This window comes from Oryctolagus cuniculus, chromosome 2, assembly GCF_051225735.1.
Source record: "Oryctolagus cuniculus isolate XC-2025 breed Fujian yellow rabbit chromosome 2, ASM5122573v1, whole genome shotgun sequence".
NCBI classification, from domain to species: domain Eukaryota; kingdom Metazoa; phylum Chordata; class Mammalia; order Lagomorpha; family Leporidae; genus Oryctolagus; species Oryctolagus cuniculus.
This window is the reverse complement of record NC_142868.1, coordinates 159,780,848-159,798,547: the sequence shown is the minus strand read 5'-3', so window position 1 is coordinate 159,798,547 and position 17,700 is coordinate 159,780,848. Positions and strand designations below refer to the sequence as shown.

At 40.6% G+C, this 17,700-nt stretch overlaps 1 pseudogene; it reads right to left on the bottom strand.

The window, feature by feature from the left end:
- Window positions 1–1,002: 1,002 nt before the first annotated feature.
- On the bottom strand, window positions 1,003–15,891 carry LOC108176415 (large ribosomal subunit protein eL30 pseudogene; annotated as a pseudogene).
- Window positions 15,892–17,700: the final 1,809 nt, after the last annotated feature.

Below are 17,700 nucleotides of genomic sequence, written 5' to 3'. Positions count from 1 at the left end.
TTCAGCTCCCTGTTAGTAGTCTGGAAGAGCAGTGGAAGATGGCTCAAGTGTTTGGGCCCCTGCCACCCACATGGGAGACCCAGATGAAGCTGCTGGCTCTCATGTTCAGCCTGGCCCAGTGGTGACCATTGTGGCCATCTGGGAAGTGAACCTGTGGAGGGAAGAACTCTGTCTTGGTCTCTTCCTCTCTAACTCTGACTTTTAAATAAATAAATAAATAAATCTTAAATTTGCTCAATGAATCAGACAACTGCCATTAGTTTCCCAAGCCAGTTCTGGTGACCGGTTATGAAACTGTAAATGTCTGAGATGTAAAATGTGTTGCCAGACTGGTTCTGTCTCAAGCAATCCTGCTAACCACTCTTCCTGTATTCTGGGACCGATACAAATAAAGCTACCTTTTAGCTTTATTAAAATTATAATTGGCCGGCGCTGCGGCTCAATAGGCTAATCCTCCACCTGCGGCGCCGGCACCCAGGGTTCTAGTCCCGGTTGGAGCATCAGATTCTGTCCCGGTTGCTCCTCTTCCAGTCCAGCTCTCTGCTGTGGCCCAGGAGTGCAGAAGAGGATGGCCCAAGTGTTTGGGCCCTGCACCTGCATGGGAGACCAAGAGAAGCACCTGGCTCCTGGCTTCGGATCAGGATCAGCGTGGTGCGCCGGCTGCAGCGCGCCGGCCGCAGCAGCCATTGGAGGGTGAACCAACGGAAAAAGGAAGACCTTTCTCTCTGTCTCTCTCACTGTCCACTCTGCCTGTCAAAAAAAATTATAATAGAGTCTGAACAGGTCTATTGCTAGGAGATGTGGGTGTAACCCTGCCCTCATCACTAATTCTGATCTGTATTACAGTTCAATTCAGTGGAAACAGTTTTATAGGCTAGTGGAACCTTCTGCCTCAAATCAGGTGGAGATGAGGCAAATTAGTCTTACCATCTATTATTTCCTTTTCTTTTGTTTTTTAAAACAATCTCTGGCACGTTTTATTGAAGAAAGAAATTGCATGATTTACTTTTTACCAGTCTATTCTGCTATGCTTTTAATAATATCAAAATCACCTAGATCAATGATAAAAAGAGTACATATTTTCACCCGCTGTGGCCAATTCAATACTATTGCCACTGTGGCGATGGACACCAGTTTTGGCCAACATGATGTAATACTCTATTTCAGATTTTCTCAAAGCTGCGAAGTTATTGGCAAGGATGGTCAGTTTTGCTTTGCCTTGTCTGATCATCTTCAGAGACTGCTTGTCCCCCAGCATATATTTTTCACTCTTCATAAGAAGCTGGAGTCTAGGGCTGATTGACTCCAGTGACTTTTTGGTCTTCTTTGCAGACACTACCTTCCTGCCTTAGGTGTGGGATGGCCTCCAGCCAGAACAGCCATAAAAATGGCCAGAGAACAAGAAAGGAAGGAAGTCCCACAATGCAGTTCTTCATGGCAGACTCCACCATCTATCATTTTATCAGCAACGTTCTACTCTTGAATTTTGAGACCTTTTTTGGCTTTGGCTAATCCTTTAGTGAAATGCAAAAATGCCTTAAAAGGGCTAAACCAATTTTTTGTCAGTAGACATATTAGAAACAGTTCTTATCATAGCAGAGATAAGTATAAACGCAACACAGACTGGGAAAATAAGGGAAAGTTTGGGCTAACAAAGGAGAATGGAGGATACCAACACAAATTTTACTACTCTTATGTAACTGCTTTTGAGAACTACCTCAATTCTACTTGCCATTATAACTGATGACCACCTCTGCAAAGAGGTTGATGGCATTCCTCAACATGAGTCAGGCTTCATAACTAACAGTAAACTTATCAGTTGCTATACTTAAACCCAAGGCATATCCCATCTTCTTCACATTAGTAAAGAGATCCACATTTGGGGCCAGCATTGTGACACAGCCGGTTAAACCACTGCTTGTGACACCAGCATGCCATCACTGCCTGTGAAACCAGCATCCTATATGGGTACCAGTTTGTGTCCCAGCTGCTCCATTTCTGATCCAGCCCCCTGCTAATGTCCTGGGAAAAGCAGTGGAAGATGACCTAAGTGCTTGGGCTCCTGCCACCCATGTGGTGGACTCAGAAGAAGCTCCTGGCTCCTGGCTTTAGTCTGGTCCAGCCCTGGCCATTGGGACCATTTGGGGAGAAAACTAGCAAACAGAAGATATCTCTCTCTTTCTCCCCACCCCACCCTGTAACTCTGCCTTTCAAATAAATGAAAATAAATCTTGCCCCCCCCCAAAAAAGGAGAGAGAGATCCATATTTGCTTAACTTTTGTCCAGCTGTCAAATTGTCAAGTTGTAACTTTCACTGAGGACTCTCATCTACCCAGAAAAGTGCAAACCATGGCCCCATGGCCTGTTCACTTTTCTGTTTTCATAAGAATAAACAGTACCAAAACTGTCCCTGAATACCAGGAGGACAGAGATCTACATTTTGAAAATAATAAAGGATAGGGAGGACCTGTGATAAATTTCTGCTTGGCAGTCCAAAATGTCTAACCAATCACTAACTAACCGCTAACTAACTTTGATGGTATAAAGGACAAAATTTATGAAAACCAACTGTAGTCTTGTGACAAGTTGCAGAAAAAAGCACTACAGCAGCTACCCACATTTTATTTCTGACACACACATAATTAAACATAATAACTGGGAACCCCTTTCTCTTACTATTTCATATAAGGTGTGATGGTGGTAGTTGATTTTATAGTTTAATTATTAGGTTATGGAGCTGGCATTGTGGCATAGTGAATTAAGCTGCTGCCTGCAATGCCAGCATCCCATAAGGGAAAACTGTTCATGTCCTGGCCGCTCCACTTCTGATTCAGCTCCCTGCTAATGTGCCTAGGAAAGCAGTGGAAAGTGGCCTAAGTACTTGGGCCCCTGCACCCACAGTGAAGACCCGGAAGAAGCTCCTGGCTCCTGACTTCATCCTGGCCAACCCCTGGCCATTATGGCCATTTGGGGAGTGAACCAGTGGATGAAAGATCTCTCTCTTTCTGTGTGTCCCTCTCTAACTCTGCATTTCAAACAAATAAGTCTTAAAATTTTTTTAGGCTACATGATATCCACGAGATAATTTTTAAAAATATCTGCTTATTTATTTGGAAGCGAGGTACAGAGAGGAGAGGAGAGATGAGAGAGAGCACCAGTATGAGTTCCGGCTGCTCCACTTCTGATCCAGCTCCATGCTAATGCACCTGGGAAAGCAGCAGAAAATGGCCCAAGTCTTTGGGTCTCTGCCACCCACATAGGAGACCTGGGTAGAGTTCCAGGCTTCTCCTGGCTGTGGCCTAGCACAGCCCTGGTCATTGCGGCCATTTGGGGAGTGAAGCAACAGATGGAAGACCTCTCTCTCTGTCTCTCCCTCTCTTTCCCTGTAACTCTGCCTTTCAAATAAATAAATCTTTAAAGAAATGAAACTAGAAAAACTGGATATCCATATGCAAACAACGAAGTTACTCACTTTAGAATGAAAAACAGAAATGTAAGACTTAAAAAAATAAAACTCTTAGAAGAAAATATAGGACAAAAGCTTTACAACATTGGTTTTAACACTGATCTCTTATATTAGACACCAAAAGTATAAGCAACAATAAAAATACAGAAATTGGACCTCATGAAACTTAAAAAAAATTTATGCATCAAAAGATACTATCAATAGAATAAAAGGGCAACTCATAGAATGGGAGAAAATATTTACAAAGCTATATCTGAGTTGGGGTTAACATTAAGAATATTTATAGAAGCCCTAAAATTCAAAAATATACACAAACATACACAAAAAGCCTAATTCAAAAATAGACAAAAGACTTAACCAGATATTTTTCCAAAGAAGATATACAAATGGCCAGTAAGCATATGAAAAGATGCTCAATATCACCAATCACTAGGTAAATGGAAATCAAAGCTACAATAGAATATCACCTTATACCCAATAGAATGGCTATTACTAAAAAATAGAAAATAACAGGTATGCAAAGATCTGGAGAAATTGGAACTCTTCTGCACTGTTGGTAGGAATGTAAAATGATTCAGCCACTGTGGAAAGCAGTATGAGGCTTCCTCATTAACTTAAAAATAGAATTACCATATGACCCAGCATTTCTATTTCTGGGCATATAACCAAAAGAGTTGAAAGCAAATTCATGAAGTGATATCTGTACACTCATGTTAATATCAGCATTATTTACAATAATAAAATGTAGAAACAATTCAAGTGTTCATTGATACATGAATAGGTAAGCAAAATGTGAAATAAGTACACAAAGGAATATTATTCGATCTTAAAAAAAGGAATTTCTACAAACATAGTTCAACAAAGATGAACCTTGAAGACATTATGCTAAATGAAATAAGCAAGTTGCACAAAATAAAAGTATTGTATGATTCCACTGAAATAATGTACTTAGAGTAGTCAAATTCATAAAATTCATAAAAAGCAGACAGTAGAATATGTTGTTGCCAGGCAGAAGAGTAGGTAGAGAATTATTGTTTAATGGTTACAGATTTTTGGTTTTACAAGATAAAAAGAATTCTGGAGATGGATGATGGTGATGGTTGCACAATATTATGAATGTGTTTAATACCACTAGCTGTATATCTAAAAACAACTAAGAAAGAAGATTTTTATGTATATTTTACCACAATTTTTAAAAATTGAAAAAACATGTCTCTAACTTCTGAAAACTGTTAAATAACATTGTTATATGCTATCATTATATCCCATGCTTTGCCTTTGTGACACTTACAGCAAAAATAAGTAACAATTGTTTTTACTTCAAAAATGTTAGAATTTTCGTGCTTCCTGGTCCTTTGTAGATGGTTCTAGCTATGAAAGGAAATGCACTCATTCAATCCATTATACCAGATTTGGAAAGCAGAAGGAACAGGCACCAGACTCCCATGTTCATGGCTACTGTGGCTGACAGTGATGGTCACAGAATTACTGGGGTTTTCTGCAGCAGAGTCCTAGTGCCCAGAGATTAGCCTCACAGATGTCGTCAGGCAGTTGCAGTGGTAGCTTGCTGATCTTTATACCACAGCCTTACTGGTGTGTTCTGAAACTCAATAGTTCCAGAAAGGGCCTGGGATTCCCCCATCTTCCTGACTCAGGCATTCCCCTTGGCAGGATGGTTCAGCGGTGTTGTTCTAGAGATCATGTTAAAGAACACAGCTTATCTCACTCCTGTCAGTTCCCTAATAATTCTGTAGGCACTGAGTCCTCTGTATTAAATGCTCTTTGCTTAAAATAGGCAGAGTGGTTTTTTTCCTGAAAATGAACTTTATCTGAAATAAAGGATCATATGGATGTTCAATAGAGGACCTGAAAACTATATTTTATAATTATTTACTTCATTTGTAATTCTCCTATACACTGTATAAGACCAAAATGTGTGTTAAGGGATTCAAATTGAGAAATATCTATGAAATTCTCTGGTGTGTACGCTAACTATTGACAAATCAAAAAGTACACATCAAATCACAATCAGTATGTTTAACTTTTTTTTTTAATATTGATTGATTTTAAAGGCAGAGTGACAAAGAGGGAAAAACAAAGAGAAACATTTTCCAACTACTGGTTCCCTCCCCAAATGGCTATATGGCTATAAAAGCCAATGGCTATAATAGCCAGGTCTGAGCCAGGCCAAAACCAGCAGCAAGGAATAGCTTCATGGTCTTCTACACAATGGGCAGTGGTCCAAGGACGTGGGCCATCTTCCACTGCCTTCCCAGGTATATTAGCAGAGAACTGGTTCAAAAGTGTTACAGCTGGGAGACAACCTAGCACTCCAATACTGGATAACAGTATGGCAAATGGTGGCTTAACCCACTGTACCACAATGCCAACCCCTAACTTTCTTTCTTTTTTTTTAAAGATTCATTTATAGTTTGAAAGGCAGAGTTACAGAGAGGCAGAGGCAGAGAAAGAGAGAGGTTTTCCATCTGCTGGTTCACTCCCCAGATCGCCGCAACGGCCAGAGCTGTGCCGATCCCAAGCCAGGAGCCAGGAGCTTCTTCCAAGTCTCCCAAGTGAGTGCAGGGGCCCAAAAACTTGGGCCATCCTCTACTGCTTTCCCAGGCCATAGCGGAGCTGGATCGGAAGCGGAGCAGCCAGGACTTGAACCAGTGACCATATGAGACTCAGGCACTGTAGGCGGCGGCTTTACCTGCTATGCCACAGTGCCAGCCCCTAACTTTGTTTTTTTTTTAAAGTTTATCCAGAACACAAAATAAGTTAATAAATAGATATTAAGGATTATTTTTAATAAAGTAATATATTTTCAACTGATGAAAATAAACATGATTGGCAGGGGGTTAGTGGCTTACTTTACTCTCTACATGTTTGATAACATAAGTTAAGAGTTCTGTCAGAGAGGTGGGCTTTCAGCACAGCAGTTAAGACACTGCTTGGGACACCTGCATCCCATATCTGAGTATCTGGTCTGAGTTGAGTGCTGGCTCCTCTGCTTATGACCCAGATTAAGTTCTAGGCTCCTGGCTTTAGCTTGACCTAGCCCTGGCTGTGGTGGGCATTTGAGAAGTGGATGGAAGATTTTCTCTGCTTGTCTGTCTCTCTGTCTTTCAAATAAAATGAAAAAAAAAATTTTAAACAAGGGGGGTTATGCCAGAGACAACTGGATGATTCCAGATTTTACTCTCAGTGTCTCAGCATCCTGAAATGACTCAACATGCTGAGAGAGCCATCAAAACAGCTCCTGGCCCATCACAACAACGGATCCCTTACCTTTTCAATCATGGTGAAATTGAGGAAGATGATAACAATTCTAAATTTTGCCTCTTTTTACTTTATTTGACAGCTGAGTTTGACAGTGAGTAACAGGGAGTGATGCATGGAAGATTACAGCCTTTGAATACCACAGAGCACACACTTGATGTAATATATTTCTGAGTAGTTTTCTATATTTACATTTAATCTGGTGACATTTTTGTTTGTGCTTTTAGAAAAGGAACACTGGTGTTTAAGAGGGTAAATGACTGAGAAATCACAGCTCTCTGCAATGCAGACACACAAATTTACAATGCTTGGGCAAAGAGCAAACAGCAATAAACATGTGACTCTATGTATTTTCAGAGATTTACTCTGTATTAACCAGGTTGCCTTTCAAGGCAGAATAAGACAGAATTGCTTTGATTCTAGGGCCTGTTAAAGACTGGTTGGAGCCTTCCAAATCTTGATCCTTTGTGAATTATCCACAGTAGGTTACTGTTTCCTTGAAATTCAGCCAGTATGACCCTAAGTGACCTGTTCTGCCTAAGTTATATTTAGAAAGCACTAACTTATTTAAACATCAGACTATGCAAAACTTTATGGAGTGAATATGTCTGAGAAAAAAATCTGTGTGTGTGTGTGTGTGTGTATGTATTTCCTAAACTAAAAGGAAGTGTTTTTTGGATCACTTACAGTTTTGGAATTATAATTATTTAGAGTTGGCAGACTCCTTAAAGACTTTTGTCTAACAGCTTCATTTTATAGCTAAGAAAACGGGCATGGTTAGGTTTACCGATTTGCCAAGGATAACCGCTTATTGTGAAATTAACATATTTAAGTCACAGCTTCCCTTCCATTAGCTTACACACAGAGGTTTTGGGAAATATCGTTAGAGCTGTCTTCAGTGTGGAAAAAATAATCCAAGGCCACACTGAAGTCCCTTGAAAATAGAGCTGGACTGCAGAGGGGAAGGGCTGATAGGCTGGGCACATGGCCAGGAAAAGGAGGCTGCCTGGTGTTCCTTCACTCATCTGTGTTAGCCAGCACTACAAGGAGTTTTGAAATCTGTCCTCACTTTGTATTTATTTTAGAACTCACTCAAACTGCTTATTACCCTAATGTTATCTCTTTCCCACAAGTAAATCACTGTCTTTTTATGAACTATGGACTCGCAGGGAGGAGCTGGACCCACAAGGAGTCTGAAGAGAAGATTCATAGGCTAAAGAGCATATACACAACTGCTGGCTTAAGAGGAGAAGAGATTGACACAGTGTATACTTAATGCTGCTGAGTAGTTGGGTGCCAGGAATCATGAGACTTTACACCACTGAAAGTGTTCAACAGTGGTCAGTGACTGTTAGGAATGACCAAGAGAGCAAGAAGAGCCAGGAGTGTCCCCTGTAGCTGGCAAGCAAATCCCAGAAACTCATCTCCATACCACTGGTTGCCTTTCAGGCTAAAGACCTGCAGTTAGTGGCTTTTACCTCAAACACATTAGTAGTTATCCATTGCTATAAACACACACACACACACACACACACACACAAATAAATAAACAAAACAAACAACAAAAAACTCTGGCGCGGCCGGCGCCGCGGCTCACTAGGCTAATCCTCCGCCTTGCGGCGCCGGCACACCAGGTTCTAGTCCCGGTCGGAGCACCAGATTCTGTCCTGATTGCCCCTCTTCCAGGCCAGCTCTGCTGTGGCCAGGGAAGTGCAGTGGAGGATGGCCCAAGTCCTTGGGCCCTGCACCCCATGAGAGACCAGGAAAAGCACCTGGCTCCTGCCTTCGGATCAGCGTGGTGCGCCGGCCACAACGCACTGGCCGCGGAGGCCATTGGAGGGTGAACCAACGGCAAAAGGAAGACCTTTCTCTCTCTCTCTCTCTCTCTCTCACTATCCACTCAGCCTGTAAAAAACAACAACAACAACAACAACAACAAACAAAACAAAACCTCTGGCACAGTCTTTGTGTGTAGAGATGTCTAATGACTGATCTATGGGGTACTCAGGATACAACAGTCAAAGGTTAGGGATATGAGGTGGAACAGGCTAAAAAAACGTTGAGAGAAAACAGCCACAGAGAGAAAGATAAACGATTCTTCCAAATCAAATGAGAAAGATGTTTTGAGGTGGAGGAGTGAGCAACTGGGTCAAATGCTGAAGACAGGTCAAAGATAAGAAGAGATGGAATTGGACCACCGGACCTAGCAGCACAGAGCTAGCAGTGACTCTCTCAAGAGCAGCTTCAGTGGGTGGAGGTTTGAGTGCTTGCTTGGAGTACATCTGAAAGCAAATAGATTTGTTTTTGCTTTTGTTTTTTTTTTGTTTATTTTTCCCCAAAGAAACCGTTTATTTAATGGGAACAAACTTCATAAGTACAGCTTTAGGAATATAGTGATTCTTCCCATCATACCCATCCACCTGCCCCAACTCCTACCCCACTTCCTCCTTTCTCTCCCAGTCCCAGGCCTGTTCTCCATTAAGAAAAACAAAAACAAAAAAACTGTCCCTCGACAGTCAAGACGAGGGCTGTTCAAGTCATTGCTTGTCAAAGTGTCAATTTCACTTCTACAGATTTCCTTTTAGGTACTCTATTAGTTATCACAGATCAGGGAGAACATATGGTATTTGTCCCCTTGGGACTGGCTTATTTCTCTAAGTATGATGTTTTCCAGATTCATCCAGTTTGTTGCAAATGACTGGATTTCACGTTTTTTACCACTGAGTTCCATGGAGTACATATCCTATGATTTCTTTATCCAGTCCTCCATTGATGGGCATTTAGGTTGTCTTAGCTATTCCATGTCTTAGCTATTGTGAATTGAGCTGCAATAAACATGGGGGGGGGTGCGGAAGGGGCTGCAGATGACTCTTTTATTTGCTGATTTAATTTCCCTTGGGTAAATTCCCAGGTGTGGGATGGCTAGGTCGTATGGTAGGTCTATATTCAGATTTCTGATGTATCTCCAAACTGACTTCCATGGTGTTTTTACCAGTTTACATTCCCACCAACAGTGGATTAGGGTACCTTTTTCCCCACAACCTCAACAGCATTTGTTGCTTGCTGATTTCTATATGAAAGCCATTCTAACTGGGGTGAGGTAAAACCTCATTGTGGTTTTGATTTGCATTTCCCTGATGGCTAGTGATCCTGAGCATTTTTTCATGTGTCTGTTGGCCATTTGGATTTCTTCTTTTGAAAAATGTCTAAGTCCTTGGCCCATTTCTTAACTGAGTTGTTTGTTTTGTTGTTGTTGAGTTTCTTGAGCTCTTTATATATTCTAGTTATTAATCCTTTATCAGTTGCATTGTTTGCAAATAATTTCTCCCATTCTGTTGGTTGCCTCTTCACTTTTCTGTTTCTTTTGCAGTACAGAAGCATCTCAATTTGATGTAATCCCATTTGTTGATTTTGGCTTTGATTGCCTGTGACTCTGGGGTCTTATCCAAGAATTCTTTGCCTGTGCCAATGTCTTGCAGGGTTTTCCCAATGTTCTCTAGTAATTTGATGGTATCAGGTCATAGATTTAGGTCTTTAATCCATTTTGAATGGATTTTTGTGTAAGGTAGGGGTCCTGCTTCATACTACTGCATGTGGAAATCCAGTCTTCCCAGCACCATTGGTTGAAGAGACTGTCCTTACTTCAGGGATTGGTTTTAGCTCCTTGGTCAAATATAAGTTGGTTGTATATGCTTGGATTAATTTCTGGCATTTCTATTCTGTTCCATTGGTCTATCCATCTATTTTGTACCAGTACCAGGCTGTTTTGATTATAACTGCCTTATAGTATGTCTTGAAATCTGCTATTGTGATGCCTCTGGCTTTGTTTTTGTTGTATAAAATTGCTTTATCTATTTGAGGTCTCCTGTGTTTCCATATGAATTTCAGCATCAGTCTTCCTAAATCTGAGAAGAATGTCTTTGGTATTTTGATTGGTATCGCATTGAATCTGTAAATTGCTTTTGGTAGTATGGACATTTTGATGATGTTAATTCTTTCAATCCATGAACATGGAAGATTTTTTCCATTTTTTGGTATTTTCTTTTATTTCTTTCTTTAAGATTTTGTAATTCTCATCATAGAGTTCTTTGACATCCTTGGTTAAATTTGTTCCAAGGCATATGATTTTTTGTAGCTATTGTGAATGAGATGATCTTAGAAGTTCTTTCTCAGCCACGGCATTTTCTGTGTATACAAAGGCTGTTGATTACTGTGTATTGATTTTATATCCTGCTACTTTACCAAACTCTTCTATGAGTTCCAATAGTCTCTTGGTGGAGTCTTTTGGATCCCCTATATGAAAGAATCATGTCATCTGCAAATAGGAATAGTTTGACTTTCTCGTTCCCCTTTTGAATCCCTTTAATTTCTTTTTCTTGTCTAATGGCTGTGGCTAAAACTTCCAGGACTATATTGAATAGCAATGGTGAGACTGGGAATTCTTGTAGGGTTCCAGATCTCAGTAGGAATGCTTACAACTTTTCCCCATTCAATAGGGCACTGGCCATAGGTTTTTCATAAATTGCCTTGATTGTGTGAAGAATGTTCCTTCTATACCTAGTTTGCTTAGAGTTTTCATCATGAAAGCGTGTTGTGTTTTATCAAATGCTTTCTCTGCATCTATTTAGATAATCATATGGTTTCTGTTCTTCATTTTGTTAATGTGATGTATTACCCTGATTGATTGGTGAAGGTTGAACCGTCCTTGCGTACCAGAAATAAATCTCACTTGGTCCGGGTGAATGATCTTTCTGATATGTTGTTGGATTCAATTGGCCAGAATTTTGTTGAGGATTTTTGCATCTATGTTCATCAGGGAAACTGGTCTGTAATTCTCTTTTCTCTGTTGTATCTTTTCAGGTTTAGGAATTAAGGTGATGCTGGCTTCATAGAAAGAATTTGGGAGGATTTTCCCCCTTTCAATTATTTTGAATAACTTGAGAAGAAGTAGAGTTAGTTGTTCTTTAAATGTCTAGTAGAATTCAGCAGTGAAACCATCTGGTTCTTGGCCTTTTTGTTGTTGTTGTTGGGAGGGTCTTTATTACTGAGAGAAAATAAATTTTAAATATTTGAATTCTTGATTCCTTGATCTCCTCATCTATACAAGTAGGATTATGTTAGCACCTTTCTCAGAGTTATAAAAATTAAAAGGAAAAAACACATCTGAATGTAATATAACATAAAAATACATTTTTATTACCTGGTAAAATATACAGCAAGTATTTAATAAGCATTAGTTTTTATTATTTACACTTTTTTCTTTAAAGATTTATTTATTTTATTTGAAGGAGTTACAGAGAGGGGCCAGTGTTGTGGCATAGCTGTTAAAAACACCACTGCAGTGCTGGCATCCCATTATGGTGCTGGTTCGAGTCCCAGCTACTTCACTTCCAATCCAGCTCTCTGCTATGGCCTAGGAAAGCAGTGGAAGATGGCCCAAGTGCTTGGGTCCCTGCACCCACATGGGAGTCCCAGAAAAAGCTCATGGATCCTGGCTTTGGATCGGCCCAGCTCTGGCTGCTGTGGCCATTTGGGGAGTGAACCATTGGATGGAAGACTTCTCTCTCTCTCTGCTCTGGCTTTGCCTCTGCCTCTCTGTAGCTCTGCCTTTCAAATAAATAAATCTTTTTTTAAAGAAAGTTAGAGACTGAAGGGAGTGGGGAGAGGGAGAGTCTTAGGAAGACAGAAGGAAGATCCTCAGCTGAAAGTAAGGAGGGAGAAAGTGTCAAGGTTTTTGAAAAGTGAGATAAGCATCTAAGAGATGAGAAAATTAATATATTAGGGAAGGGTAAGAGATTACCCAGCAGCACTGAGGGTTTAACTGAAGTTGGTAGAGATAAACCAGTGGGCATGTTTTCTAATCACACTGATCTGTATGGATGAGGTTCAGGAAAGGTAAGAAGCTGCATTTTTCCGGGTTTGGGGTTTTGTCTGGTAAGTGCACTGAAAGGAGGGTATGGTAAGAGACTAGTTGTGGGTCTGGAGTTGTGGCTTAGTGGGTTATGCTGCCGCCTGCAATGCTGACATTCCATATGGGCACCAGTTTGTATCCTGCTTTCTCCACTTCTGACCCAGCTCCCTGTTAATAGTCTGGGAAAAGAGTGGAAGACGGCCCAAGTACTTGGGGCCTTACCCTCATCTAGGCTCCTGGCTTCAGCCTGGCCCAGCTCTGGCCATTGCAGTCATTTGTGGAGTGAACCAGCAGATGGAAGACCTCTCTCTCTGTATCTCCCTCTCTCTCTGTGACTCTGATTTCTAAAGAAATAAATCCATCTTTGAGTCTTTCTCAAAGAGACAGACAGACAGATAGACAGACTAGGTGTGTAGGGGGGCTCTGTGCAGGAGCTGAGGGCATGGTAGATATTCAGGGTCTATTCTAAGAGTCCAGGTAAGGAATGAAGATGGTTTTGGTTGTGGTGGTAGCAATGTTGGTAGGAAGCAGCTGAATAAAGAATATATTTTTGAGATAGAAGAATATATTTCAGAGGAATAGCCAATGGATTGGGTTGATAGGGTAGAGTTGAGGGGAAGGACTAAGAGAGAAATCAAGGATGGATCTAGATTTTAGTCTAAGCAGCTAAGACTCAGAAAAGGGACAGCAATGGGTGAATCAAAAAATCACTTTTTAGGGGCAGGCATTGCACCATGATTAAGCCATCACTTGGGACATCATATCCTATTTGAGTGCCCAGTTCAAGTCCTGGGCTTCTCTGCTTTCAATCCAGTTTCTTGCTAATGCAAATCCTAGGAGGCAGCAGTAAATAACTCAAGTATTTGGATCCCTGCCAACTGTGTTGAAGACTCAGATGAAGTTCTGGGCCCCTGACTTCAGCCTGGCTCAGCCCTGTCTTTTGCAAGCATTTGGGGAGTGAATTAGTTGATGGGAAATCAGTCTCTCTCTCTCTCTCTCTCTCTCTCTGTCTGTCTTTCTCTCTTGCTGTGCCTTTCAAATTAAAAAAAATTAAACTTTAGAAAAAAAATTTTTGAGCTGCCTATTTGACATTTAGATGAAGATGATGAATAAGCTGTGGGATATTTGTCTGAAGCTATAGGTAGAAGAGCTTGGTGAACTTCAGCAAGTTACTTAATTTATCTAAGCCTATTTCCCAACTAAAAATATTATTATTATTATTATCTGTATGCTGTGAGAGTTAATATGGTAATACCATGAAGTGCTTAAGCTAGAGCCTGGTACACAATGATGCTCAGGAAATGTTTAATTATCCTGGGACACTGACAGAAAACAGAGGTTTATCAAGTTGAGACTTGAATACAAGTCTCTGTTCTTTGTACTACACCCAACTGGCTCAACTGGAAATAGTACACATACACACACACACATACACACACACACACAAAATGCACTGCAGTCAGGGAGCAGAGGATCTTATCATAGTATCAAAGTATTTAAAGGTATATAAATTCTTCATAGAGTGTTTCCATTAAGGAGTCATATTTATTTCTCCACAGATTCATGACATAAGGAGAAGGAATGTATAGATTGGGAAATCAGATAGACCTGGTCGAGATTGCAGATAATAATTTCGCTCTAGGATTATTCAATTTAACAGCAGATTTGAGGATCCTCTTTTTTTTTTTTAAGTGAAATCATTGTTTCTTTCTTGGCTTTCAGTCACAATGAAATTCCACTGGTAAAATATGCTTTAATTTCTTTTTATAAATGTTCTGAAGTGATTTAAACATTATTTTTCCAGTTAAATAATTATCTACCTATAATTATCATTTTATGTTACTAGTTCTAGACTATTATCTTTCTTATGTCAACTTCAGAGATCCTGGAGTCTTCTTAATTTTCTCTACCCTCAAGAAGGAAACTATCCTCCCAATAAGACTCACTACCACAGTTCAATGTCCCACTTGAGAGAATCTGCCTCATTTTCCTGTGAAGCAGGGCTTAGATCCTGAACAACATAGGTTTACACAGAACAGAAAATGAGTTCTTAGAGGCCCATGGGAATGCTAATTGCAACACAGTAATATTCATCATAAACAGTTTTCAACAACTATTCATTGAAGAGAATTTTTTCAAAATATTATAACTTCTTACTTCTGGTTAATGCTGTCTCACACATGTTTAACAAATTGGTTTGCTCTAATAACTTCAGGGAGTAGGAAGCTTATTTGTTCAACTGTCATCCATTGACTTTAAAATGCAAACATAAAAGGATCTGCCCTTAAGACATATACTGGATAGTTGGGGATACAGGCAAGCAAATAAGATGATAAAGAATACAGAGTGATAAATAACATTAACAGATGTTTCAGAAGTTATAGGATGGAGGCACAGAAATGGAATCAGCTTTCGTGAGGATGAAGCTGTTGTCAGTATCAAGGATGGCTTTCAGAGAATGGTATACTTGTGTTCTAAAGGACAGGCCTTCAAAAACCAAACCTGACACAGTTTGTATGGTCAAACTGTTTCATTTAACAGAAATGCTTTTTTATAACTTCTGAGACTGGCATTGTGGTAGAACACCAGCATCCCATGTAACTTCTATTCATTTACTTAATATTTGCCAGGGACTCACTCTGTGCTGGCACTGGCTTAGGTCCTGTGAATGCAGCAGTGAACTAAGTAGGTCCTTGCCCACAGGCTGGACATAAAACTGACATGACAGAAGTAAGAGCAAAATGGTGAAGATTCTTGGCAAAGAGAAAGAGCACTGTCTGTAGCTCGGGACTTGCCCTAGTCCAGGGGAGAGATATGGCACATAGCTCAGCACTTAGGAGTTTGCCTGGTTGGTGTGAGTTGTCTCTCCATCAAGAACAAGAATCATTCTTAGTTATTCTGAATCCTCCAATGTGCCTAGTCTTGGGCCAGGGGTTACAGTCAGCAGCTCAGAACTCACTGCCTAACTGACTGGGTTTTTCCTTGCAAGTTCTGAAACAAACTTCTGTATCTTTACCATTCTAGAAAAAAATAGTCTGTAGTTTTGTAGGAACGCCAGGGAGAGGTTTGATTTAATTCTACCTGAAAGCAGTTTTTACTGAGTGTTCATTAAAGTCTTCTCTGTTTACTAAGATGTGAGACTAGAGGTTCTGAGATGACTTAATTCCACACTAAGAAAACTCTGCATGTGCAACTCTCTCTAGCCAGCTGCCTCACAAATGCCATCATCCGTCATGGCAGGACAATCATTCACTGCATAATTTTTACAGAGGTGGGCAAGAGGTGCTATCAACAGATGTTAATGATGGGACAGACTTGTTAATTTACTAATCTCCATCTTACAAAATTAGATAGATATCACCAAAACTATCTAAGTCCAAGTTAAAGCAGGTTAACTCTGCCACTGATAAAAGAAAACCTTTAGACAAATTAAATTTATCAGAGTTTAAATGAGCAAACAATGATTCCTAAATCAACCAGCCCTCAGAACCTGAACAGGTTCAGAGAAACCCCCATTTGCCATTTTGTGGGAAAACATTTTTGCAAAGAACTAAAATAAGGGACAAAGACAGTCCAAGTGGTAATAGCTTACATAAATATAGTTTAAACGTTGGGCCACCTGTGACTGATAAAAGGCATGATTGGCTATCATTATAAGGGTATACCACCAAATTGGGCTTTTATCGTATTTGCATACTCAGGTTGCAGTTTGTTATATGAAGGCCCAGTATGTGGGTCTCCTCAGACCAAATTAAGTTTACTTCCATCAACAGATGATATTGCTAGCTTACACATTGTTAACCTTTTAGGACCTGATACAGTTTTACACTTAGTAGTGTGTAGAAGTAAGATACCAGTTAAGGCCTTCAGCCTTCATATCATAGTGTATGGGTTTAATTCAGAGCTCCAGCTCTCAATTCCAGCTTCCTGCCAGTGAAAATCCTGGGAGCAAGCAGGTGATAGCTAAAATGGTCACACACCTACTATCCATGTGAGTCTGGACTGCATTCCCGGCTACTGGCTCCTGCTCCAGGCTAGCCCCAGCCATCCTAGGCATTTGAACCAACAAATGGGAACTTTCTCCCCTCTCTCTACTTCTCGTATGTACATGTATTAAAAAACTGCTTTTGACACACATTGAAAACAAAGTCTGCTTTCCAAACCCCAGAAAAAAAGAGGTTGAAGGGTATAGAGGTCCTTTAGCAAAGGTTTGTTAACCTAAGATTTTTTTTTTGACAGGCAGAGTGGACAGTGAGAGAGAGAGACAGAGAGAAAGGTCTTGCTTTTGCTGTTGGTTCACCCTCCAATGGCCGCCACGGCTGGCGCGCTGCGGCCGGCACACCGCACTGATCCGATGGCAGGAGCCAGGTGCTTCTCCTGGTCTCCCATGGGATGCAGGGCCCAAGCACTTGGGCCATCCTCCACTGCACTCCCTGGCCTGGAAGAGGGGCAACCGGCACAGAATCCGGCGCCCCAACGGGGACTACCCTGTGTGCCGGCGCCGCAAGGTGGAGGATTAGCCTAGTGAGCCGCGGCGCCGGCCTGTTAACCTAAGATTTTAAAGTCTTATCTTCACATCTACGAAACAAACTTTTCAAAGTCTGTCAACCTCTGATTTTTCTGGAATCCCCATCAAGGAAGATGACTATGCCAATACCTCCCTCCACCATCTTCTCTCACTCCTTCCCATCTTCAGTGCTGGCACTCAACACTCAGCCCTGTGTTGGAACTTTACAGTTGCAAAGAAATGAAAAAGTGACAGAATAATATAGGATGTTTTGGAGTGATGATAATATTCTATGTATTGACAAGGATGTGGGTATACAGACATATAGATTTACCAGAATTCTGAAATGAGTCACTCAAGATTTATGAATTCCATTGTACACAAATTTACCCCCAAAAGCTAAAAAAAGACTGAATTCTAATAACTGATATATATGCTGAAGTATTTAGAAACAATATTCAAAGAGGCCATCACTGTGATGCATCTGAGCAAAACATTTGTTATCTTTCAATATGATAGTATTTTATTAACTAATTT